The sequence below is a fragment of the Bombyx mori genome, chromosome 12, assembly GCF_030269925.1.
Source record: "Bombyx mori chromosome 12, ASM3026992v2".
Lineage (NCBI taxonomy): Eukaryota > Metazoa > Arthropoda > Insecta > Lepidoptera > Bombycidae > Bombyx > Bombyx mori.
Window position 1 is genome coordinate 16,789,275 of NC_085118.1, and position 26,510 is coordinate 16,815,784.

Sequence of the window (26,510 nt, forward strand, 5' to 3'; positions counted from 1 at the left end):
TACGTTACGGACGTTTTTTCCCGGTTGGGGTACCCCTCCGCTTCGTCCCATTAAGAACTTCGTTCCAAAAAACTTCTGCGATGAAGTAATAAAATTGTGGCAAAGCGGTCTTACATAATCGAACTAACATAAGATACAATAATTATCGAAATAGCTACCGTGAAACATGTTAGGGTTGATCCTAAACTAACAGTTACAGCTGCTTAGCCTATGTAATGTTTGTGGGACGGGAAGGGTGAGGCGGGATAAGATGGGATGAAACTGTATGATTTAGTTTCGAGGACGTATGTGAACTTAGAATCACAATCTACTATATATATTGTTTCAAGAACACTGAAATGAAGCTTAATATGTTATGCATATTTTATGTAGGCTAAAGGAGGTTTGGAGAAACCGCAGAATAATCAAACACACAAAAGTTCGGTTAATCAGATGCCTGATCTTTCCAATCTTTCTGTATAGGGTTGAAACGTGGACGCTGAGAATGCGAGACTGTCGTAAAATTGACGCACTGGAAATGTGGTATTGGAGACGTCTCCTCAGGATTTCGTGGACCGCGCACCGTATCAACGTTTCGATCCTGAAAGAGCTCAACACAAGAAGAGACTATCGTCAACAGTCCAAATACGAATCCTCAAGTTCTTCGGCCACATCGCTCGTAATGAGGACTCCATTGAGCGGTTCGTGGTGCAAGGAAAAGTCGCGGGCAAAAGATCTCGCAGACGATCTCCAACATTCGTGTGGATTGAACTCATAAAATCTGTGACTCACTCCAATATTAATAAATGATTACTCTCACTCTGCGAAACATCGTGTTACATGGCGTCGCATCGCGAGAGCATCGGTATCACAGAATTCGACTAATGCATGACCACGACCACTCTGTCAAGAGTGTACGAATAGGAAGAAGAATGTTATACATATGTTAAGAAAAACCTTTATTATTTAGAACTCTATAGTTTTTATAAAAGGACTAGCTGACCCGGCAGACTTCGTAGTGCCTCAATCGACAAGTAACAGACCTAAGCTTTTGTATAAAATAAACTTAAAACAAACAAAGGAATCCGTCCGACGGAGGACACATCAAAGGAAAAAGAAAATTGTTATTTTTATTTAATTCCGAGCATTTTCATATTTATCTACCTTTTAAACCTTTTCTGGACTTCCACAAATAATTCAAGACCAAAATTAGCCAAATCAGTCCAGCCGTTCTCGAGTTTTAGCGAGACTAACGAACAGCAATTCATTTTTATATATAGAGATTTTTCAATGTCGTTTAGTGTCGTGGAGTGTGAAGTCTGTCATTCATTAAAAAAATAGTTCAGTTTTGTATAGTTTATAAATACTGTTTCATTTTTAATATTAATTTTAAAAGTGTTCAAAGACTTTAAATGTTATTTTCTTATTATATCACAGAAAATACAATTAAGTCTTTTATTGTTTATTTATTCTGAAGTGCTCCATATAATTTATATATTAAATGGAACAATTTCAAAGGCCCGAACCAAATGATATCTGCGAGGGTTGAGAAAATGTACCATGAATTTTAGCAAAACAGCTGAACTAGCTAATAGCTCACCTTGTTTTCGTTGGCTTATCATATAAATCATAGTGATATTATGATAATCATATTACGATAATGATATTATGATCATAATTATATAATGCTGACCCGGTAGACTTCGTAGTGCCTCAATCGATAAATAAAAGACACATCAAGGGGACACATCAAAGAAAAACAAAATTGTTTGTTTTTATATAATTCCGAGCTTTTTTATATTTTTTCACCTTTTAAACCTTTTCTGGACTTCCACGAATAATTCTAGACCAAAATTAACCAAATCGGTCCAGCCGTTCTCGAGTTTTGGCGAGACTAACGAACAGCAATTCATTTTTATATATATATAGGTAGATTATGATTTATAGGATGATATTAAAACTACTTTTATATTATTTCCGACATGTCGAATACTTTAGTTTTAGACTAGGGCTTTATCATTTCACACAGAATGAACTACTAGTATCTTGAGATCCGTCTGTTTGTTGGACTTGGGTTTTCATATTTACGATAAAAAGTGGAGGCGTTAGATAAGCGAGACCATCTTCTTTATTAAACTTAAAGTATTTATTTTAATGGTCCCACGCGCCAAAGATATCAGTGTGAATGCCGCCACCCAGCTTGAGGTATGAGGTTTAAGCCTCAATAATCTAAAATACTGTCCGATTTTTCAAACTGGAGAGCATAACTACCTCGCGGCAGAATTAAGCAGATTGTTGGTAAATACGCCCTGCAGCCAGTTAAACTTATTTCTTTAAGTACATTTTGCACATTTCATTTTGTACACTGCACGCTTTAGATTTTACAATTTTAATTTAGATTCTATTCTTGTGTTAACTTAAGCATATTTTAGTCTGCCTTGAACTTAAATAAATATTTTTTTATGCCTATACGGATGAACGAGCTCACGACCCACCCGATACTAAGCGGTTACCGGAGCCCATAGCTGACAACAACGTAAATGCCTTCCAGATTCTGTGTCTTTACGAATTTCATTACATAAATTACATACGCGAATAATATTCACTATTGAAATATAATTTCGTGTGATAAGATGAAACCAGCCAAATTTTTCATAAATACCAATTCTTTACTCATGAGAGTGCGTGATGTGTGGTGAACATCGGCCGTCTCAGTACGGCGGCCCATCAAGCCACCCAGGTGGTGCCGCTTGTGTCCAGGGATACCCAGCTAGGTCAGAACCAGGATGAAAATATTACCTCGTAAATACAAAAATATGCACGATTAGCGTTAACGCTAGACATCAAAGCTCACAAACGTAACAAATCTATCGACATTCCGACTATTCCTAAAGCGGAATGATTTTATCCGAACTTAAATCTCGATCGTTTTATCCGCTTTTAAAGCTCGGATTTTCCGCAATGGCACGTACAGGGTTCCGCACACGAATATTTGCGCTGCGACACCGCATTAGTGATTCAGCTGACACTTGGAAAAGCTTTCTGTGTGAACAAGCTGAAATGAACACGCTAAGGTGGGCCATAGAAACAGAGGGTCTAATAATAATAATAACAATTTTTATAATGCTAACGGGAAGGCTTATATGGCTCAATGCTCTAAAGAGCTACTGCGTAAAACAGCAAGCGGATATAACTAAAATTTATAATTAAAAGAAAAGAAAAAATTGTAATAATATCAAAGGATAAAACTACGGTTTATATAACTATAAATATTTCAGACTTACTACCTTTATACGAATGACTTCGACTAAAATAGTAGAATGATGACGTTGACATCAAAAAAAAAAAGTCGTGTTAAAATTATTTAAAAATCAAACCATATAAATAAATACTTTTCTCTACATGAATTGATCGATAAAGATAGTCAATTTACTGTACACAATATAAGTATTACTGTAATGTATTTCATGTTTCCAAGGGTCAACCTTATCTAGGATCCCTGAAATTCTATCCGACTAGTGTTGTACATAATCCATCAACTTCAGGAGGGCCTGTTTACAAACTGTCGGTTCTGTCAGCGATATTTTATGGTCCGTCTCCAAAGATATTACGTTTTGTAATTCTAAACTACGGCTATCTACGTTGAAGGAATATTTTCTTGCTTACTTTACGGTAAAATCGATGTGTAGCTCTCTCCGCGCGCTATTCAAGATGTCACCCCAGCCATGCAATTATTCCCCTATGCTTAGTGTAATCTACCTTGAGTATCCAGGTGTTCCGTATATGATTACAAATCATACAAATACTTTTTCGTGGTCACATAAGACTGGAAATTAGGAAGAGAATAATCTTATCAAGGAAACTAGTGTTACTATGGTCGAATTCCGATTGTTGGACGGGATAGTCAAAATTTGCTTATATTGATTGATGCCTAGGTTTAGATTCAATAATGTTTTTTTTCCTACCTATCCTGATAGCCTTGGGAGCCTTGAGAGGCTATCAGGATAGGCTAGCTATAGGTTAACTATCAGCGTTACTCTAGCGTACAGGTGAGGTTTCGAGCCTTAAGAGGTGTTGCTATCACTGGCCCAAGCAAGAGCAGTGCTTCGCAGAATCTACCACCGGATCAGATGGTCAAATTTTGATAATTTGGCGGAATAATCAAAATTTGTGTATCTTGACTGATGCCTAGATTTAGATTCAGTCATGTTTTTTTTTCTACCTATACTGATAGCCTTGAGAGGCTATATCAGCGTTACCCTAGCGTACAGGTGAGTTCTCGGGGCTCAGGAGGTGATACTAACACTGGCCCAAGCAAGAGCAGTGCTTCGCAGAATCTACCACCGGATCGGAAACGCGACCCACTTAGAAGATCCGGCGAGAAACTCAGTGGGCTGTGTCTATGGGTTAGTTTACTCGCCCGGTCTTTATGTATTACGTTCCCTCTTGTATTTTATTATTGTCAACAAAATCTCCATATACCCTCAAATTCACGACGCTCTTAATATCTGACATCACGAGAAGATGAAGCCACCGTCGGTGTGGTACCCAATAGACACTGTAGACAATAAAACTGCCCAAATACAAAAACAAACAACGTACAAACATCAAGAAACTGCTATTTGTACAGGAAATACCCAATAGAGCTGTTCATTTTTCTAACATTATATCTACAAAGAAAAAATATCAGCAGTAATACACAGAAAAAATAACGAAACGTAAATTCTGTACGTACTGTTTGTTTTACGTTTTCAATCAACACCCCGACCGAACACATGCGGAATAAAATTCATGTGATAATAGAAAAAAAAGGTTTCTTAGAAAGAAAAAAAAATCAGTAAATAAAGATGTTTGGGGGAAAATTGTTCGGAACTCAGCCTTTGTTTACAGCTCGTGTGGAGTTGGTCGTTATTCTTTAAGGGAGATTGTATGAATAAAGTTTAAGGCTACATTATGTTTTGGGCTTTTAATATTTAGCTTTTGAGGTTCTTTAACCTCGATTAACGCAACAGTCAGGGCCGCTAACAACTGGACCGCCGAGTCAGTCAGTCAATCAAAAATTTTTTTTGTTGTTTGGATGAGAGGACGACGAGCTCTCAGGCCACCTGGTGTTGAGTGGTTACTGGAGCACATAGTCATCTACAACGTAAATACGCCATCCACCTTGAGATATAAGTTCTAAGGTCTCAAGTATAGTTACAACGGCTGCCCCGCCCTTCAAACCGAAACGCATTACTGCTTCACGGCAGAAATAGGCAGGGCGGTGGTACCTATCCGCGCGGACTCACAACAGGTCCTACCACCAAATGTGAAAACATTTCCCAAAATACCCGCGACTTATTTGTGTAATGCAAAATGCCTATAAATATTCAACATGCCGTGATAATTGGGCTATAATGCGCTTGCCGGAGTGTCGAGCGGGCCCGATATTCTCGCGAAATTGTTTATACCTAATACACTTTACATAAATTGTGAACACCTAAAATGCTTAGGCAAATACTTGGCGATAGAGCGGAACCCGTTCGCGGAATAAGCTGTTGGATAGAAGACGTCTATTGTTACCGTTGAAATATTGGTCAGAAAGATTCGTTGAATTCTTCTATCGTGCTTTTGTAAATAAGGATAGTGACAAATCGATTCAAGTTCAGACCAATTTTTTTAAGCATTAAAAACAAACAAGGTTTATCACAGATAACTTTTATTTAAAAGCTGTACCCATTATTTTATCTAATATATTGTGTCTGCTAGAAAATACTATATTTGTCATTATTTATTAGTGGTAGGCAGCGACTTGACCGTGCTCCTGACATTACTGACTTTTATAAGCGACGGTAACCACTTACCATCAGTTGGGCTGTATGTTCGTCTGCCTACAAAGACAAAAGATAAAAATTACACAAACTATGCGGACCCATGTTGTAATATCATTTGTAAAATCTTTTAGTCGATATTCCTGTATTAATAATTAACTTCTCGGTAGGTCTATTGTTTTGTAATTCTATCAATAAGCAAATTAGCTCATGACTGGCATGATTGGCTTCGTGGAAATTCCTGTAGTCCGTAGCCAATACAACTGGCATGCCTCTACTCACTTTGAAACATTATATCGGAGGTTTCATGGTATTGGATAACGGGTGTCTTACTTATCAAATCTAACGCAAGACCACTTCGCAACAGAAATAGGCAGAATAGTGACCAGGACAATATGATTGAGACATCTTATGTCTGAAGATGGACGCCAGGACTGTGATGCCAATCGGCCACAATTACCGTTTACCATCTGGGTAGGCCATGAGCTCATTTATCAATCACAGTAAATAGGTACTTATATGTTCGTTCGGTTTTTAACCTATCGCCCAGATAAACTATAAGTAAAAAGGTTATCCGGGTACACTTTTGTCGTGTCACGCGGATGCCTCCCCTGCTTATTTCAACCCCACAACCTATAAATGCACTACCTGTGATTTCACTTGGTAATCTCAAACGAAAACCTTTGTTTCAGCATCGAAGAAAGAGTAAATGTTTGATGCTCTCTGTTATGCCTTGTACTATAGTGTTGTTCCGATAGTGAACGAATAAAAAAGACACAGAACTTAACCAGATCATTATTTATTTATTTATTGTTAACATAGAAGTAGAAACACAATCATAATTTGCATCTGTGCTTGAATTAGGTGATAAAACCTGTATCTCAAGCAGTACAATTAGCGGCAAGCAAGTATAATTATGTATAACTTAACTAATATGATTCTGATCACGTTTTAACTAGTTTGCGTACAATTAATTTTAAATGCACATCACGTTCTATAGCGGCTAGTTGGTTAGACGGCTCCATTATTGCCCTCATTAGAGTATCAATTAGAAATTAAGCTATTTATTAATAAATCAGCGCTGTCGACTTACATCGAAAAGTTTGTAACGGCTCCACAGAAATCACACAGATATCTAGACGCAGTCACAGCTCAGCTGAAAACCAAATGTTTTAGTCAATTAAAATCGTCGTAAAATTGAAGTCGTCGTGGCCTAAAGGATAAGACTTCCGGTGCATTCGTATCTAGTGACCTTTTTTTTTTGCTTTGATGGGTGGACGAGCTCACAGCCCACCTGGTGTTAAGTGGTTACTGGAGCCCATAGACATCCATAACGTAAATGCACCACCCACCTTGAGATATAAGTTCTAAGGTCTCAAGTATAGCTACAACGGCTGCCCCACCCTTCAAACCGAAACGCATTACTGCTTCACGGCAGAAATAAGCAGGGTGATGATACCTACCCGTGCGGACTCACAAAAGGTCCTACCACCAGTATGGGCCGTCATCGGTGTTCGAATCCCGCTGGCAAGAACCAATCAATTCTCTAATGAAATACGTACTTAACAAATGTTCACGATTGACTTCTACAGTGTTGGAATAACAAAGTGTAGTAAAAATCAAACTCGCAAAATTATAATTTGCGTAATTACTGATGGTAGGACGTCTTGTGGGTCCGCACGGGTAGATACCACTATCTATGCTCTCTTGCCCAACAGCACATACTAAGTCTAAGAATTGGTGATTAACTTTGAAAATACTCTTGCATTTATTGCTCACTATTCTAGGAAGTTTTGTATTGTAAATAAATAATTGATCAGCATTGGAGGTGTGTTTGTGAGTTCACACGGGTAGGTACCGCCACCCTGCCTATTTCTGCCGTGAAGCAGTAATGCGTTTCAGTTTGAAGGGCGGGGCAGCCGTTGTAACTATACTGTTCAAACGTCTCAGTTTTTACAATCAGGGTTTGCTCTTTTCTTAATCTGTATACGCAAAATATTTACACATATTTTAGGTAGACACAAATCTGTATAGAAGATTTGAACAGGAAAATGAGTCTGCGTTACCGAGCACTTGACTACACGACGTTTGGTGTTAAGCTGTCGCCTTAGCGTAGACGCGAAAATGTAAATTACTCCGCTTGCTCTTAGACGTTGGCTCTAATACTCGCATAGCACTGGATATACTGCGCAATATTTTTCTGAGTGTGAATAGTCAGAATGAGTTCCTGAGTAAGAATAATAGAAGAATAGTCTTCTAGAATTAGTCTCTGCGGTAATCCCGTATTGCCGTTTTATTACAATGTCCGAATATAATATACTTATTTATTTACTAGCTGACCCGGCAGATTTCGTAGTGCCTCAATCGATAATGTATAAAATAAACCTAAAACAAACAAAAGGAATCCGTCCGACGGGGGACACATCAAAGGAAAAACAAAATTGTTATTTTTATTTAATTCCGAACATTTTCATATCTATTTTTATGTATTTATGTACACGCAAAAAAAGATAGACAGAGTAATAGGAAAATTAGGTACAAAGGCACTGCTTATTTCTTTAAGAAATCTCTTCCAGCAGACCTGCGAGAGGATCTTTATCTAACCTTTTAAATCTTTTCTGGACCTGCACAAATAATTCAAGACCAAAATTAGCCAAATCGGTCGAGCCGTTATCGAGTTTTAGCGAGACTAACGAACAGCAATTCATTTTGTTATATACCTATATAGATAGATTTATTTATTACAAGGAGAACCAACAGCCAACTCAACATAATATAATAAATAATAGAAACAAAAGGCCAATTAAAGGTCCTCACCAATATAACCAAATGAAAACACTACAGAAATAAAGGAATAAAAAACAATAAATTTAAGATGACATACAGGAGATTCAATAACAAAAAGTTAAACTCGATTGTTGCCAGCCATAGATATAATTAAAAATACCGTTATGGTTTATTTTCGGTGGTGGTAGGACCTCTTGCGAGTCCGCGCGGGTAGGTACCACCACCCTGCCTATTTCTGCCGTGAAGCAGTAATGCGTTTCGGTTTGAAAGGTGGGGCAGCCGTTTTTAACTATACTTGAGACCTTAGAACTTATATCTCAAGGTGGGTGGCGCATTTACGTTGTAGACGTCTATGGGCTCCAGTAACCACTTAACACCAGGTGGGCTGTGAGCTCGTCCACCCATCTAAGCAATAAATAAAAAAATCGCGTTTATTTTTAATTTACTCTTTCTCACGTCTTGAATATGTTCAGTTTTATTCGGATGACTGTGATGTTTCGTTGTATGGTTATGTAGAGAACGAAAGCCATGTCACAATGTGTTGTCATAAATAACAGAAAACAATTTTCCAATGAATAAACTATCGATATATATTACTGATTTCAGCTTAGAAGCTTTATTAGCACGCTGCTCACAATAAGATATGTCCACGACAATACAATTACGAGAATTTCACGAAACAACTATCCACAGTAGAGCTTTATCGATATAATATATTCGAATGACGAACATTACGATAAAATAAATACCTGATTTTGTGTCACAAGTTTATTTGCATAGGGCTCATTTTTATGATCTCTTTATTCACTTTACGATCAGACAAACTCACGACTAGAATCGATAAATCTCACAACGCGAACCCGCCTTGATGCTTGAAGTCGAACTCCCAAGTGTTGTATAGCGGCTGTCCCACCCTTTAAATTAGAACGCATGACTGCTTCGCAACTGAAACAGGCGGAGCTGTGGTACCTACGCATGCGGGTTCATATTAAGCCATAAGTAAATTGTCGATTGAATATAAAAGCAAACAATTGAGTTATTCTCCTCTTGCAACTGGAATCTGGTTCGGTTCTGTTGTGAATTTTATTCTATGTATATTTTGTATATCAGAGGAAGTGTGAAAGTAGCCCTGGTAATCTACAAATTAAGGAGCGGACGGTTAGCGTGGTATGGACATGTGATGCGTAGAGAGAAGATGCATGTGACTAGGAGATGTATGGAAATGGTAGTGCAAGGTAGAGGGGGACGAGGTCGACCGAAGGAGACATGGAGGGGGTGTGTGAATGACGATATGAGAGATAGAGAGGAGTGAGTGTTGAGATGACGGCTGATAGAAGAGAATGGAAGAGAAAAATTAGCTGTGCCAACTCCACCTAGATAAGGTGGAAAAAAAGAAGAAGATTCTATGAATATTTTGAATAGCAATTTTTTGTAATGTTTCAAAGTTATGTAGTAGGGCATACAGTAGTAGCGTACCCGATATCACTAAGTAATTTTATTACTGGTGGTGGGGCCTCTTGGGAGTCCGCGCGGGTGGATACCACCACCCTGCCTACTTCAGCCATGAAGCAGTAATGCGTTTCGGTTTGAAGGGCGGGGCAGCCGTTGTAACTATACTTGAGACCTTAAAACTTATATCTCAAGATGGGTGGCGCATTTACGTTGTTGGGCTCCAGTAACCACTTAACACCAGGTGGGCTGTGAGCTCGTTCACCCATCTAAGCAATAAAAAATAATTGCGTTCTTGTTTGAAGAGCTACAAAGTGATTTTAACTCTGGCCTTAAGGCAGTCACGTATTCAAGTTACGATTATAGATGCTCAGGCAATAACTTAACAAGAGGTGGGCTGGGAGCTCGTTCGCTCGTCTACAGTAAAAAAAAGAGTGTTAAGTAGCTAATGAAACGTCAATGAAACTGTTAAAATTAGTTGAGGAATAACTTTCATGAGTGAGTTTTGAACCGTAGGTAATGTTTTCAAAAACTAAGCTAAATGATCCTTTTTGTGTCTTGATAAGAAAATTTTTAGAATTTTTACAAGGGTTGTCATAGTATTGCACCATTTTAGAATTGTGATGAGCGGCGCTAACTTTTGTAATAACGTGCCATAGTACATTTTATACATTTTTTTTACACAGTAGTATGTGAAAGTGGATTAAAAGTTAAAATATTCTAAAATTTGCAATTTAACTGCAATTAATGGCTACGTTACTTAGGTAGGTAATACAGAAAAATGTGGGGATATGTTCACATTTGTAACCACAGTATCTAATAATAGGGTATCAAGTTACAATATTTTTCAAAAAAATTAATGTAAGTTTGAAAAAAAAGTGCTGTTTTTTTTGTATTATTTTTCCATTTTTTTTTTTTTTTTGTCAGGAGGAAATCGCCGGACTTCCGCCCTTCACTGGGGATGAAGGGCGGGGCATGTCGGAGTCGAACCGACTAAAACCTCCTGTCTCTCAACAACCAACGTCCAAACCTCGCATGAGACAAAACTCATGAAAAGGCAAAGGGGGGAAAGTGAAGCGTTTAGTGCGGAGCACATCTCTCCCATCACCCTCCCCCTCGGGACGCCGGACTGGCGGTCGTCGGCGCCACGACCACCAGCCCTCTCGGTCGGCAGGCTATCCGAAGCCCGCCTAGATGGCGCCGGTTAGAATGGTCTATCCTACGGAATACCCCGCTGGGTCAGAACCAGCGTGGGTTGAGGATAGCCGGCCTTCCATCACCCGGATGCTCATGCATAAAACGCGTGCAGAGCAGCTTGCACGTCGTCTTCTTAGGCCCCCTTCGCCGGTCCCCAGGCCGACATGTGAGGGGACCCGAAACACTTAGAGGGCCAGGGCTTGGGCGATATCCGCCTCCCTGGCCCCCGCTCGACGGCGGCGGGCCTGTGCGTCTCTCACGCGCCCCGCCGCCTCCTTCTGCGAGATGGTGCACTCGCAGAAGTCGAGCATCGCCTTATTATTTTTCCATGGGTGCTTATTGACCCGACCATACACACCTTACGGCTTATCGTTGAATTTTGGGACACGTAGTATATGTATTGGGCCGTGAGCTGAATCACTATAAAAAAATTAACTGTCTATGCCAGTAACAACAGAATTAAAGAATAAATGTCGTCTCTACATAATTATGGACATTGGAAAACCAATTTGTAATTTGTAGGTTAGTAGCAGGCACCGACTTATGAACATTTACGGACGATTTGCCTTCGGGCCACCAGTAATCCTTCTTTCATGTAAAAAAATAAAAAAGGGACGATTTAAATGGCTTTATCATCCAACGAGAGCTTGAAACATGTACCCGCTAATCAAAATGGCCTTTTAAAAACTAACGAATAAAAGTTACTTGACATATCTTTTGCACTCATTGATTGATATTCTCTCGCCATTGACAATGTCAGCTGCTAATAAACATTGGATCTCCGGTCATCGTTCTCGTCGAACCCGTAGCTTGCGACGAAGGGCTCGACGAGTAAATTAACCCACAGACACAGCCTACTGAGTTTCTCGCCGGATCTTCTCGTTGTTTCCGGTTTGGTGATAGATTCTGCGAAGCACGGCTCTTGCTAGGGTTCGTGTTAGCAACGTCGTCAGGTTTGAGCCTCGTGAGCTCAATTACTAGTTAAGGTTACGCTGAAATAGCCTCTCAAGGCTCTCCAATTGGTAAAAAAAAAAGTTGAATCAGAACTACAAATAAGTGAAAAACACATGAGTATTTTCGGAAAATACATAAAGTGATTCCGGCGCGACCACGGCGAAACCGCGGCTCTGTATTTCTACAAAGAGATTACATTAATTCCAAACACTAATATCGGATCGCTTCTAATTGTTCGTTCCAGCGATATTAATTTCGTAACCTGGCACATAATATATGTATGTACAATGTACATAAGTATATATTGTGAAAATAATTATCTGCCGTGAAGGTTTGAAGGGTGGGACAGCCGTTGTAACTATACTGAGAACTTAGAACTTATAACTCAAGGTGGGTGGCGCACTTACGTTGTAGATGTCTATGGGCTCCAGTAACCACTTAACACCAGGTGGGCTGTGAGCTCGTACACCCGTCTAAGGAATAAATAAAATAAATAAAAATTTCAATCAGGTGTATAGTTTTTTTTCTTCGCGGAACTCACTTGAACTTTTCATTTTGGTTGGAAATTAGGTTCAATTACACCTACGAACAACTTTCTAATCGGCAGGGTAGTATTCACGCTTTTCTGTGTTTATATAACATAATAAATAAATTAAAATATAATATATGTAATTTATATAACATCAGCCGTGAAGCGTATGTTTCTCTGAAGTCAGCCTAAATGAGTTAGAATTCAAATAACACTTGCATTCTGTACTTTATTTGACACTATTACAATTGACGAAAAACGAAGAAGTAGTCATAATAATTCATAATGGATTTTTTTGTCTTATTGACTTATTTACTTGGGCTGGTGGTATGACTGATATGGTATGGCGTATTGTGGGTCTCCAGGGTATCTCTACCGCTAAACAGCATCGGATAACCTTTGTACAATGCAATTTAGACTTAATCTTCATGAATCAAGGTCGCCTTCGCATTCGCGTCTAGATGTATCAAGGCATTTAGTCTTATTGATTATTTTTTTACACGAAACAAAACAGTCGTAATAAAATATTATTTCCGTGCCAGCAACGTTTCATTCAGGTACATAGCGTGCGCTGATATCGTTGAGCAAATAAATCGTGCTAATCAATTACGTCCGTTCATTTTTAAAGGCTCATGCAAACACTATTCTTTCTTGTTTATATTTATATATTCATTATGTTTTTAAAATGTTAAGAACGATACAGGAATGTGTTTTAAATAAACCTTTCTTGTTTATCGTTAAACGTGATACACGCGATGTATTTATAGTTTATGACTAGGGACGTTTCTCAAATTTTTGAAGTCAATGAGATATATGGAAGGAAGAGGTAGACCTAAGAAAAAAATGATGGATGGTATATGATAGAGGAGTATGGAAGGAGAAAATATGTTACGCCGACCCCAGAAGACTGGGAGAAGGGCAGGAGAATGATGATGAGATATATAGGAGGTTTACTTTTATGTCTTAATCATGAAATCACTTTATGGCTTTCACGTTCTGACTATACATGGACTCTGTTAACCGCTGAACAAGAAGTGGACGGTGCTGTCTTCAACCATCGACAGTAATAAAAAAAACACCACAAGTACAGTTGAGTACAAAAATAAAGGACCCGTTAATGAGTATCCCATTACTGTAGTCCACTGTACAGCGTAGAAAATTAACAGCGAGTGCACCGTTGAACGCAAAGGAATTTCGTTCTCCAAGTTCCAGCTCGACTGCTTAATTGCATGATAATTGAAATGCAAAGGAAACGTATCTTTAATTGTTTCACTAGTTATATCGGAAAAAGCAATAGGGAAGCGAATACTGGCAATCTATACTAATATATAAATATACAGTGGTTTTTACGGATGTTCCGTTATAACTACTGAACCGTGCATCCGATTGACTTGAAACTTGGTATCCATGTAGAAAATACATGTATTTAATGAATAAGCTAATATTTATATGAGTGTTGGCCACCCTACACCAGTTGCGGGGGCGTTAATGATGAGAATCTTTGTGGGGGTGAGAAATAATAATGTTAATTTGAAATGCCCAGCGAAGCGGACGGGTACGGCTAGTATTCTATATTATTGTTTTTCAATTGCGCAGAAGCAATCGTTGTCATGGGTCAATTTCGTTAACATAATATATCTTGAGTGCTAAATCTGGAACAACTGTCGATCTTCTTATGTAACATTGGGCTCTTAAATATCGTAATAACGAGAATCCTGGTCATCAGGGTAAAATGCATAATTCCTTCACTGCAAAAAGAGACAACATTGTGGCTCTGAAGTGTGTACAACAAAAGGTTTAGTGTTTCTTATTGCTCAAGACAATGACTTCAAGGTCCAGCTACTGGTGGTAGCTTTACTGGTGGTAGGACCTCTTGTGAGTCCGTACGCCCCGCCTATTTCTGCCGTGAAGCAGTATTGCGTTTCAGCTTGAAGGGTGGGGCAGCCGTTGTAACTATACTGAGACCTTAGAACTTACATCTCAAGGTGAGTGGCGCATTTCAGTTCTAGATGTCTATGGGCTCCAGTAACCACTTAACACCAGGTAGGCTGTGAGCTTGTCCATCCATCTATTCAATAAAAAGGCTAGTACGTAGTAAGCGGTTCCTGTAGACCACAGGGATAAGATACACTGCCTTTAACTTTAAGATATAAATTTGAGGTCTGAACTTTATTGTATAACGGCCTTCGTTCTTTCAAACCAAAGCACATTATTGCTTCGTTGCAGCTATATACAGCATTGTAGTACCTACCCGTGTTAGTTTATATAGAACCTATCACCAGAAAATATGCTGGTCGTTTCTGAGTAATTATTGGGCAAGAGAATCAATACCTTTTGAGACTTTAAAAGTTTCCTTGCTTTTTGGGTAAAGCAACATCATTAAGTTTTTAGTAGGAGGATAGTATTTGCGGTTTCTTGAAGAAAAGTCCTTGAGTCCTTAAGTCCTTAAGCTTAAAAAATAGAGGTACATGTAAGAAAACTTTAATAGAAAAATTGTCAAAGAAAATTAACACAAAATGTAGAGCGGTAGAGCTTCGTGTGATTATGACACAACTTTTCTCGGATGTGATCAGCAGAAGTTTAATAAAACAAAACCAAATGTTCATCAATATAAATTTTCTTGTGATGCAGAGGAATGTCCTGAAACTTTTATAAATCAGTGTTATCTCATGATAACCTAAGCTCGTTAGACCACATGATAACTATTGCGTACTCAGCTCACAAACCGCCGTAAAAAAACTGTAAAAGTTTTGACAGTAAAAATGTTTTCAGGAATTCCCAGTACTGAAGTAGCTATTTAGCGGTATGGAAGATTTAGTACTCTTAATTTAATAACTATGCTAATGTATACAAGATAAATAAATAGGTTTTTTTACTAGTGATCAAACAAATTGATTCACGAGCAAAAATAACATAGTAAAGAATACACAGTTTCTTAAAATCTTACTTATTATTACTATGATCATTATTTGATGCATAATATAACTGTACCTAGAATATTAAGCATTACTCACGTGGAAATCATAACAAAGACGAATCCTTTTTGCTTAGAAAAAACAATTACTTTCACAGAACATCTAACACTTTATCGTACAGCAAAGCACAAGACACTTCCGCACTTTCACATTTATATATACATACGTTTTGCTTCTGTGCGTATGAAAAACGTTTGAAAACGTGTTCACGTCTCGAGGGTAGGATCTGACTGGTGCAGGGGTGCGCGAGGGGTGAGGGGCAGGCGCCGCGCAGGCGACCCCCATTCAACCCCCGCCCCTGGTACACTTTTATTTTTCTCATTTCTGATCACACTCGTCTTCAGGTTACGAACTGAAAAGCGCTATCGGGATATCGCATTTCGTTTTAAGTTAAGCACATGCAGGAATGCCATTCGAAGCTTAATCAATTTTGCTTATAAATATGATTCATTGCAAGAGAATATAATGTTTATCCATTGTTAACGTCACACGTGAGATCTTTATTATTTACTTAATTAGTTCACATGGATATCAAGTTTACGGCTTTTCTGAGCTTAAACTGTAATCATAGTCTATAGGCATCACACTTTGCTAGATTTCCCAACGTTCCCTATTTTAAATACATCGGTCCTTAAAATTAGGACGCATTAGACTTTGTGACAGATAGGCACATTGTTTGTTCCTTGCTATGCGAGCTTTCATGCTTTACCTGTACACATGCAATACGAAGTAGGTATGAGTATTGCTGTTAATCCTGGACTATAGAGATTAAGTGTATTTATAAGCTGCTGAAGAACATCGCAGCACCAGAATATCTGCAGGTTTTGAATTTCCAGCGTCTCCCAAGACGACGTTTTTCGGCATCTTGCCGGTGAATAAATCCGGTTCTATCGTCACGACGGGTACCGGCGAAGGCAGACTTTCGGCACGCACTTTGCAGTAACGTAGGTTTCCTTTAGCCGGTGTGGTGGAGTTAAATGGGGCTTAGTCGGTAGACGTTTCTGCAGGGCGTATCTGACGCACCTTTCTCAGAGTGTAGTAGTAGAAGAAAATGGAAGAAGAGAAGGACCTCAGTCTTCCTCTTCTACCTGTTGTTCTCTAGAAGCACCGGAGTCTGACACAGTCCAGTATGTTACCCCTTCAGCGGGGTATTAGTAAAGGATGCCCCAGCCTTAAAGAAAGATATAAAGGTTAGAGTATTTTTAATAGCTTTTATTAGCTTCATTTGTATGTTAGTATGTAACGGAATCTTTGAACATGATTTTGACCCCCTTTAAAACGTCGGATTAACTCGAAATTTGGCGCACTTATTAGGGAACGATGATAATTCAATATTTTAAACAATTTGATCCGTTATCCTTACCAGGATAATCAGGATTAGAGATTTTTTTGTTTTCTTGAGACCCGGAGTGTCTGCGTCAAGACCAAGAAGGGCAACTACCAGGCGCGCCGATCACCAATTTCTCGGATAAGTAAGTTACCGACTGATTCAGAGGAATTTTTTGAAAAATTGAAAAAAATAATTTAAAAAATTTAAATTCACCTAAAAAGTGGAAAATAAATAATAGTTTACAAAAACTTAAAAAATAAGATTTATAGAAAATCCAACTAAAAAATAGAAAATAAATTTGAATTAAAAATAGTGAAAGAGAAAATGATTTTATTGTAAAAAAAGCGTGGGGTGCAAGGTATCAATAGTAACATACTTATTTTATAAACAGAAATGAGTAGAAGGGTTATTTTGATAATATCCTGAAAAGCACCGCACGCTTTTTTACAATAAAATAATTTTTTCATACACTATTTTTAATTCAAATTTATTATATTTTTTTTTCTATTTTTTGGTTGGATTTTCTTTAAAAGCGTTTTTTTTTTGTTTTTTTATTCTGTTATTTATTTTTCGTTATTACAAACGTAGAACCGATTTATTTATTTATTATAATAATTAACTTCATAATAAAGCGAATTTGTGAACAAATATCATCGAGTGGAAACCACAGCGCTTTGATAATTCAATTTCGAAGACACGAAAATGATAAGAAAAATTCAAACTAAAATTTTAACACAATACATTTCTTATTTTAAAACAGAATAATGTAATTTGAATATCCAAACGTAATTTATTCGATTACGTAGCGCGGGGCGTAGCGTGCCTGCTGGCCTGCACGCCGAGTTCGGATCGGGTTTACGGCGAAAGACGATCGTCCTAAATTATGTTTTATCATCGGTAATATCCGTATGGCGACGTGTAAGCTTTGTCTTTTTAACTGAATCTATGTCTATTGCACAAAAATGTTGCTGTATTATTTGTGTTTGTAAAACTCACTATCAAAACTGAACTGAACTGGTGGTAGAACCGCACGGGTAGGTTATCACCGCTCTGCCTATTTCTGCCGTGAAGCAGTAATGTCTTTCGATTTGAAGGGTGGGACAGCCGTTGTAACTATAATATATTAAATTTAGATTACCTTAGAAGTCATATCTGAAGGTGAGTGGAGGCGTTTACGTTGTAGATGTCAATGGGCTCCAATAACTATTTAACACCAGGCGGACTGTGAGCTCGTCCACCCATCTAAGCAATAACAAAAAGAACTTGTTTTACAAATGACGCGACCTTTTGTATCCACATCCTGTATACTTTTACACTGCAATACTCTGCGGATAAACACAACGGTTTTAGGTAGTACGGATAAGCTCTGCTCCTCTGCTCTGGCCAAATTGACAAAAATACTATTCTAAATTAAAATAGATGTAATAAAAAACGTTCGTCAAAAACTAAGTTGATCGTTATAAAAATACTCAGATAAAATAAAAAAATAAAAACATTTTGTCAATTTGAATTTGGCCCTCCTCGATTGAGACTCTTAGCCCTCTGGAATCTCGTTGAAGTACAAAAATCAATTCACAAAATTTCGACCAAACATAAACCTCACGACGCGTCGTTCAATCATTCCCTCCCTTACATCTGTCATGGGGTCGTTCCGTGACTATGCGCACCCTATTCTTAAGCCCCCTGCGATAAGCCATGGAGACCCTCTGCATCCACCCTTATACCAGGCAACTGATAAAACCGTATCGCCCTCCTTGACTTCGTTATAATTACGGGAAGGAACTAGTTTTTGTCTCCTGATTTTCTTGGTTTCACAGAGTATTGGTTTTTTTAAATAAAATATCTAAATTTATTGATTGAGTTCAAAATTTAATTGATTATAAATATTGGACGTGACAAATACATCTATAATTCAAAAAGCAGTGCTACTTCGTGACATACGCGCTAAATTATTGTTAACGATCAGTGGGAGACAGAAAACAGTATGGCGGAGCTAAAGGACCTTGAGGTAGGAATTACTGAAAGTCGAGTAAGAAAATAATATAAGATAGAGCGGATGTTTTCCTATCTTATCTTTAGATTAATAGTAGAATAGACAAAAATCATGTAATATCCTCTTGAATCACATGCTTATAATCACTCTAATGTAATTAGATTAGACGTAACCACGAGTTTCATTTAAGCATATTAGTATTAAATTAAATTTTGGTTAGCGTAAATGTGGTGCAAGAAGTCGCTCTTAGTGGAATCAAATTTTCCCTTAGTATTTACTGGTCGGGCTTACGGCCTAAATGACAATAAGTGGTTACCATAACCCATAAACATTAGAACATGTATGCCATAGTCAATTTGCGATATTAAGTCGAAGTTGTATTGTATTGCGGCTGTCCCATTCTTCATAACCAGCCACCTGAATGATTCCTGATAGGAATAAACAGGACCGTGGCGCTGGTGGCAATTACTCACGTGTACTTACAACACACCCCGATATCAGTTAACATAAATTCTATTTTAATTTATATTACAAGATGTCGTTCCTTCGTCGTATTAGAAGTCGTTTGTGAACATGCCTTATCATTTACGCCAGGACGCTTTCTTAGCCAGCGAAGACTTCATCTTTGTTTCAATGTGAGCTATTTGCTGCCTATTTCTGCCGCGAAGCAGTAATGCGTTTCGGTTTGAAGGGTGGGGCAGTCGTTGTAACTATACATGAGACCTTAGAACTTGTATCTCAAGGTTAGTGGCGCATTTACGTTGTGGATGTCTATGGGCTCCAGTAACCACTTAACAGCAGGTGGGCTGTGAGCTCGTTCACTCATCTAAGCAATAAAAAAAAAAGAGCTCGCAAAATTGTAGCCAATTAGTCACAAATTTGGTAATTGTCAACCGTGAGTACTCGTGAACATATCTCTCTTTAGACTATCACACTCAGCCCAACCTGACGAGGGAATTCTTTAATTATGTTTCATATTACTCTATATTTGAGATACTGAATTTTTATAAGGACATGGTGCTTTACGTAATACGCGTACAGACGGCCAAAGCGATTTGTGTTATTACTCTTTGGAGGTCAGCGGTCATTTGTTACCATCTCATTGCTTTGTATGAAACAGTCTCGTCATCCTCCGAGGATTATATCATGTGGCTTCATCGTAATAGGATTTTGATGCTAATAAAATGTTTGTTTACTATAATTATTTTATGTTAATCACAGGTCCTGTATTTTTTATTGCTCTACATTGGTAGGTGAAGTTCGTGGTTTACCTCGTGTCGAGAGAATGCTGCTATCCATTCTCAAAGTGAATTCAAAGTCTTAGCTTAGCACCTGCACGTGAGATTTGAACATCGGTACGCGAAAAATTTATACGATTTTTAGCACCTAAGCCAATGCTAGCCATTCAACAGCCTTAAGCTAGAATTTTCTTCTGTTTTGAGTATCGAAAGCTCACATTTTTATAGCTTAGATGGGTGGACGATCTCACAGCCCACCTAGTGTTAAGTGGTTACTGGAGCTCATAGACATCTACAGTGAAAATGCGCCACCCACCTTGAGATATGAGTTCTAAGATTTCAGTATAGTTACAACGGCTGCTCCACTCTTCAAACCGAAACGCATTACTGCTTCACGGCAGAAATAAGAAACAAGAGGTCCTACCACCAGTAATTACGCAAATTATAATTTTGCGGGTTTGATTTTTATTACACGATGTTATTCCTTCACCGTGGAAGTCAATTGTGAACATTTGTTAAGTACATATTTGATTAGAAAAATTGGTACCCGCCTGCGGGATTCGAACACCGGTGCATCGCTACACACGAATGCACCGGACGTCTTATCCTTTAGGCCACGACGACTTCAAATAGTATCTACTTAGCTTAAAAAAAACAAATGTTTACTTCATTTGTACCGCATGTATTCCCGCGTCACAATGGTGGAGAGGTAAAATAAATTGGCTATCTTTCATCTTATGTTATGTGAATCATGCTCGAATGATCCGTTAATTGCTTGTAGTTGTGTATACCGCGTGTGCCGAATTCTTTTCTATCGCTTATAGTGAATTCCGAATTATTTTACCTACATGGAAAAATACAATATATTGCATACTTTTTTGTGATTGCCAAGACCGAATATGAATTAATGGTGTTCAAAAAGTAAAAGTGACGCGCGGTTTTTAGAACCGGTGGCAGACTTGACATTGAAGTTGAATTTTTTTTATTTCCTTTGTAGGCAAACAAATATACGGCCCACCTGATGGTAAGTGGTTACCGTCACTCATGGACATCAGCAATGCCAGGGGCAGAGCCAAGCCGTAAGTTTATTGTAATTTAAATTTTATGAGAGATCGCTAGCTACTACGAGTATTATTATTATTACTCGATCGATCTGATCTAAAAAAAAGCAAATGCAAAACTTTGAATGATAGTTTTTTTTTTCTCCTCATCAGGAGTGCTTAGAAATTTTGTCTAGATTTTTATAAGCACACTTGGTGGGTGGACGCTCTCGCGAACCAGTTATAAAAGACTTTTGTCTTGAAAACTTATCGGTTAGCTTTTGAATAAATGGCTTTTAATAAAACAGGAAAGTCCATTGTTAAAATTTTAATGTAAATTTACAATCTGCGTATTGACACCTCTGAATGTGGTCGGTGAACAATGGATCGTTTGTCCGATTCCGGGAAAAGTACCAGTTAATTTTGCGAATATCATGAAAAGATGAATTCCAATAATAATTAAAACTAGAGGTCCCGCAGTAGTCGAAATTCGACTATAATTAATTAGAATTGTAAGTTTGTACACTATTATTATTGTATTTTTTCTTCTATAATCACAAATTTCGCCAAGACCACACTATAATAAAATTTTAACAAAGACAAACAATATTTAATCTATTCTCAATTTGACAACAGACGTCAAGAACAAAAGTTTGACAATAAATAGTATGCATGCGTGTGTGCGTCAAATACATGGTATGTAGTGTGTGTAATGTTTTCTTTATTGATTTAATATATCTTTTATGCATTAATTTAAAAAAATATTAGCATTGTGCACTTATTCTCTATATTCTCTATAAGTGTGGAAAATTTTATTCTCCTCCGTCCGCGCAATTTTCGTAAAAAAGGATACAAAGTTTTTGCTTCACGTATTAATATATAGATTGTTATTAAATTCAGTTTGGATGTTACAGTACCAAAAAATCAAACCAGATTTTTTGTTGTATTATTGCAGCTGTGATGATGGACATTAACAATTAACGCTAAAATGTATGTGAAAAGTAGCAGCAGTCGAAGTATGCGTGTTTTACTTATACTTTGAAGTTGCAGTGGCCTAAAGGATAAGACGTCCGTTGCTTCCGATGCACCGGTGTTCTTATCCCGCAGATAGGTACCAATTTTTCTAATTAAATATCGACGCTTGAAAGGCAAACGTGACTAAGCGACAATGCGTGAACTTTACAGTAGACTAATTTAAAGTTGAAATACCTGAAAAAAATTCTATTTTAACGAACCTAACTGTAGGATTGAAATTATTTTAATAGACCTAGAAATGTATATTTTTTGCGCATCGAATATGGTTATTGCCTATCATTTATGTACAAAGCAGTTATTGTCGCTTAGTCACGTTTGCCTTTCAAGCGTCGATATGTACTGAAAAAATGTTCACGATAGACTTTTTTATAATATCGCTTTGGTGGGTGGACGAGCTCACGGCCCGCCTGGTGTTAAGTGGTTATCGGAGACTATAGGCTATTTACAAAGTAAATTCCGCCGCACAGCTTGAGATATGAGTTTCAATGTCTTAGAATTCCACGGTGAAGGAATAGCATCGTGTAATAAAAATAAAACCCGCAAAATTATATAATTTGCGTAATTACTGGTGGTAGGACGTCTTGTGAGTCCGCACGGGTAGGTACCTGTTTATATCTGCCGGGAATATCTCAAGGTATTGCCACGTACCATCCGGCTTTGGAATGAACTCCCCTCCACGGTGTTTTCCGAGCGCTATCACATGTCCTTCTTCAAACGAGGCTTGCGGAGAGTACTTTATGGTAGGCAGCGGCTTGGTTCTGCCCCTGGCATTGCTGACGTCCATGAGCGACGGTGACCACTTACCATCAGGTGGGCCGTATGCTCGTCTGCCTACAAAGGCAATAAAAAAAATGTTGGTGGCGGCGTTTACGTTGTAAATGTCTATGTGCTCTGGTAACCACTTAACATCAGGTGGGCCGTGAGCTCATCCACCCATCTAAGCAATAAAAAAAAGCATTATTGGGACAAAACGATAATTGATATTATTTTCCTATAAAATAATATTAATAGAAAATAATATTAGGATTGATCACTACAATTATTATGAAGAAGGAATTAGCAATTAGTGACTGAAGCAGACAAAAAATAGTTAAAAAATCCGTCGAAATATTTGTCGGTAAAACTGTTGAAACCAGAAAGTTATCGGTTTATAAATTTATTTAACACTAGTGAGTCTGGTTGAGTTTATAAAAAAAACACGTCACACTACACATCTAACTGGTAGCTTGAAATTTGCAAATTCAATACCGCTGAGGTTACCAAACGAAACTGTATTTTATTGTCATTAACCTAAGATTCGGTTTGATTTGCATTGAGGTTGTGTAAGAAAAGGAATCGATGAAAGGTTGATGAACGTGAGGTGTTCGTTACGTGAGGTCTAGGGATGCCGGCAACGGAAGCTTAACGCAGACTTAATAAAGCTCTCCCGGTGCCTGGGAACTTGATTTATATCAAGCTTTTGTATCTAGTGCTCACTGAACACGGTAGGCTTGTACAAATTAAGAAAGATACTTTTAATGCAGAAAAATTAACACAGAATTTTAAAGTATTTTTACTGGTGGTAGGACCTCTTGCAAGTCTGCGTGGGTGGGTACCACCATCCTGCCTATTTCTGTCGTGAAGCAGTAATGCGTTTCGGTTTGAAGGGTGGGGTAGCCGTTGTAACTATACTGAGATCTTAGAACTAATATCTCAAGGTGGGTGGCGCATTTACGTTGTAGATCTCCATGGGCTCCAGTAACCACTTAGCACCAGGCGGGCTGTGAGCTCGTCCACCCATCTAAGCAATAAAAGAAAAAAAATTTATACATCGTGGCCGAAATAGGCAGGATGATAGTAGCAAACGGTGAGGGCTGACAGTACACACCACTACCAGCTAATCAAGTTTGCCAATTGCCGGTATTATGGTCAGAAAACGTTGCTGTTCTATTTTTGGAATTGATGTCGGTTTAAATGTTAAATGCGTGAAAGACGATATGTGTAAGAGGGGAGTAAGCGAAGAAATGGTATAAGATAGAAGAGTATGGAAGGAGAAAACATGATGCGCCGACCCCAGATGACTGGGAGAAGGGCAGGAGAATGTTGATGATGTCGGTTTAAATGTTAGATATCTTCAAATGTTAAAATCGAATTAATAACTTGTTCCATGAGAGTTGAACTTAATGAAAATAAATATTTAAAAAACAAACTTATACTCCCAAGAGTTTATCATCAAAAATATAAATTTTAGACGTCTATACCGAAAAGAGAATATAAAACAGGCCCGAAGTAATAATTAATCCTCTTAATGACTTCATATTTATTTTTAATAAAGGCTCTTCAGAATTTTCTGCTGGCGTTTTTATTAATTACTTTTTGATACATTACCGAGTTAATGGATGAGAGGCTATCGGCCGTGGGGGCGAGTAATTTATTTTGTGAACTTTACTTAAAAAGATAGCACTGTTGTGGCTTGATAAAGCATTTCATTATATATGCAGATACCAGCTGAGAGCCCTGGAGATATACAGATAACTTTCCATGCTTAAAAACATCCTACTCTTGGTAATACTTTTTTATTTTGAAGTGAAACTTCTTTACAATCGTTGTGATTTCAAACTCGGTGAAACGAAATGAAACGAAATAAAATGAAACGAAAAAATAAGTGCGCCGCGATTGGCTTACCGAAGCGGCTCCGAACGGCGCCGACAAATCACGAAGCGCTCCACACGGTCTCGCGTCCCCGACTTTCACTTCTATGTTCCAAGTTTCACTTCTACCGTGTGTGACTTGCACACACACATACGTTTTTTTATTTTATTTTTTTCTTGTATAGATAGGTGGATGAGCTCACAGCACACCTAGTGTTAAGTGGGTACGGGAGCCCATAGACATCTATAACGTAAATGCCGCAACCCACCTTGAGAATTGAGTTGTAAGGTCTCAGTATAGTTACAACGGCTGCCCCACCCTTCAAACCGAAACGCATCACTGCTTCTCGGCTGAAATAGGCAAAGTGGTGGTACTTACCCGTGTGGACTCACAAACACACATCCAATGCTGATCAATTATTTCTTTACATTACAAAACTTCCGGCAATAATAATACTGAGCAATAAATGCAAGAGTATTTTCAAAGTTAATCACAAATTTTTAGACTTAGTGTTGCGGCTGGGCAAATCAGAGAGCATATCTGGTATAAGCCGCTACCATAGCCCATGGACATCAAGATGCTTGCTTGAGACACATTGCTTGAGACATGAAGTAAAAAACCTCAATTATTATATGTTATGTAGCGTCTGTCCCAGGCTCCAAATCAGAATGCATTACGGGCTTACAGCAGAAAATATGCAGAATGGTGGTAGCTACAGGTGGAAGCATCATAATACGACATGCCACCTACTGGTATTAAGTGCAAGTTTTGTTAAGCGGGCAAAAGTAAATAATACTAGTATTGTCAAAAGGTGATCGACTGGACTAGCTTGCCTGTATATTCGTAAGCTCAAATAGAAAACCTCATAAATTGAATATCCGATACAAACAATTTTGGCCGCAAACATTTCGTCCCTTGTTAAAAGCTTTTAAACTCAAAGCTGGATTTGAAACAATAGGTATTTGCATTTTCATTGCATTTCCTTTAATGGCTCGTAGTCAGACAAAGAATGGTGTAATCAAATAAAACTCTATTCTTTCGGTCTGAATGATGCAGGGAAATTCCATCATTTATCTAAGTTCAAAATAGCTAGCATATCCAATGCTTGCGTAACGCTTTACTGGTGGTAGGACCTCTTGTGAGTCCGCACGGGTAGGTACCACCGCCCCACCTATTTCTGCGGTGAAGCAGTAATGCGTTTCGGTTTGAAGGGTGGGGCAGCCGTTGTAACTATACTGAGACCTTAGAACTTATATCTCAAGGTGTGCGGCGCATTTACGTTGTAAATGTCTAAGGGTTCCAGTAACCACTTAACTTCAGGTGAGCTGTGAGCTCGTCCACACATCTAGGCAATAAAAAAAACCTAAAGTTGTTAGAATATTAAATTACTACTTTTAAACCTATGTATCTGAAGACTATAATAATAATAATAATGTTTTTATTTCAAGTATCCATGACTCATATAAATTGTTAATAAGACTTAGACCTATGTTAGTAGTTATATTTACATCACAATGAATTACTGTGGTAACATCCCATGGGAGATGGCACCACAGCGACCCA

General features: G+C 38.1%; 1 protein-coding gene across 1 annotated transcript in view; it reads right to left on the minus strand.

The window, feature by feature from the left end:
• LOC101740448 (uncharacterized) overlaps positions 1-15,899 on the minus strand; it is a 71,055-nt gene extending 55,156 nt beyond the window's left edge. Inside the window, exon 1 of the mRNA XM_004924656.5 lies at positions 15,720-15,899. The gene's annotated coding sequence lies outside the window, so the exon portion shown is untranslated. The remainder of the gene's footprint in view (positions 1-15,719) is intronic.
• Positions 15,900-26,510: the final 10,611 nt, after the last annotated feature.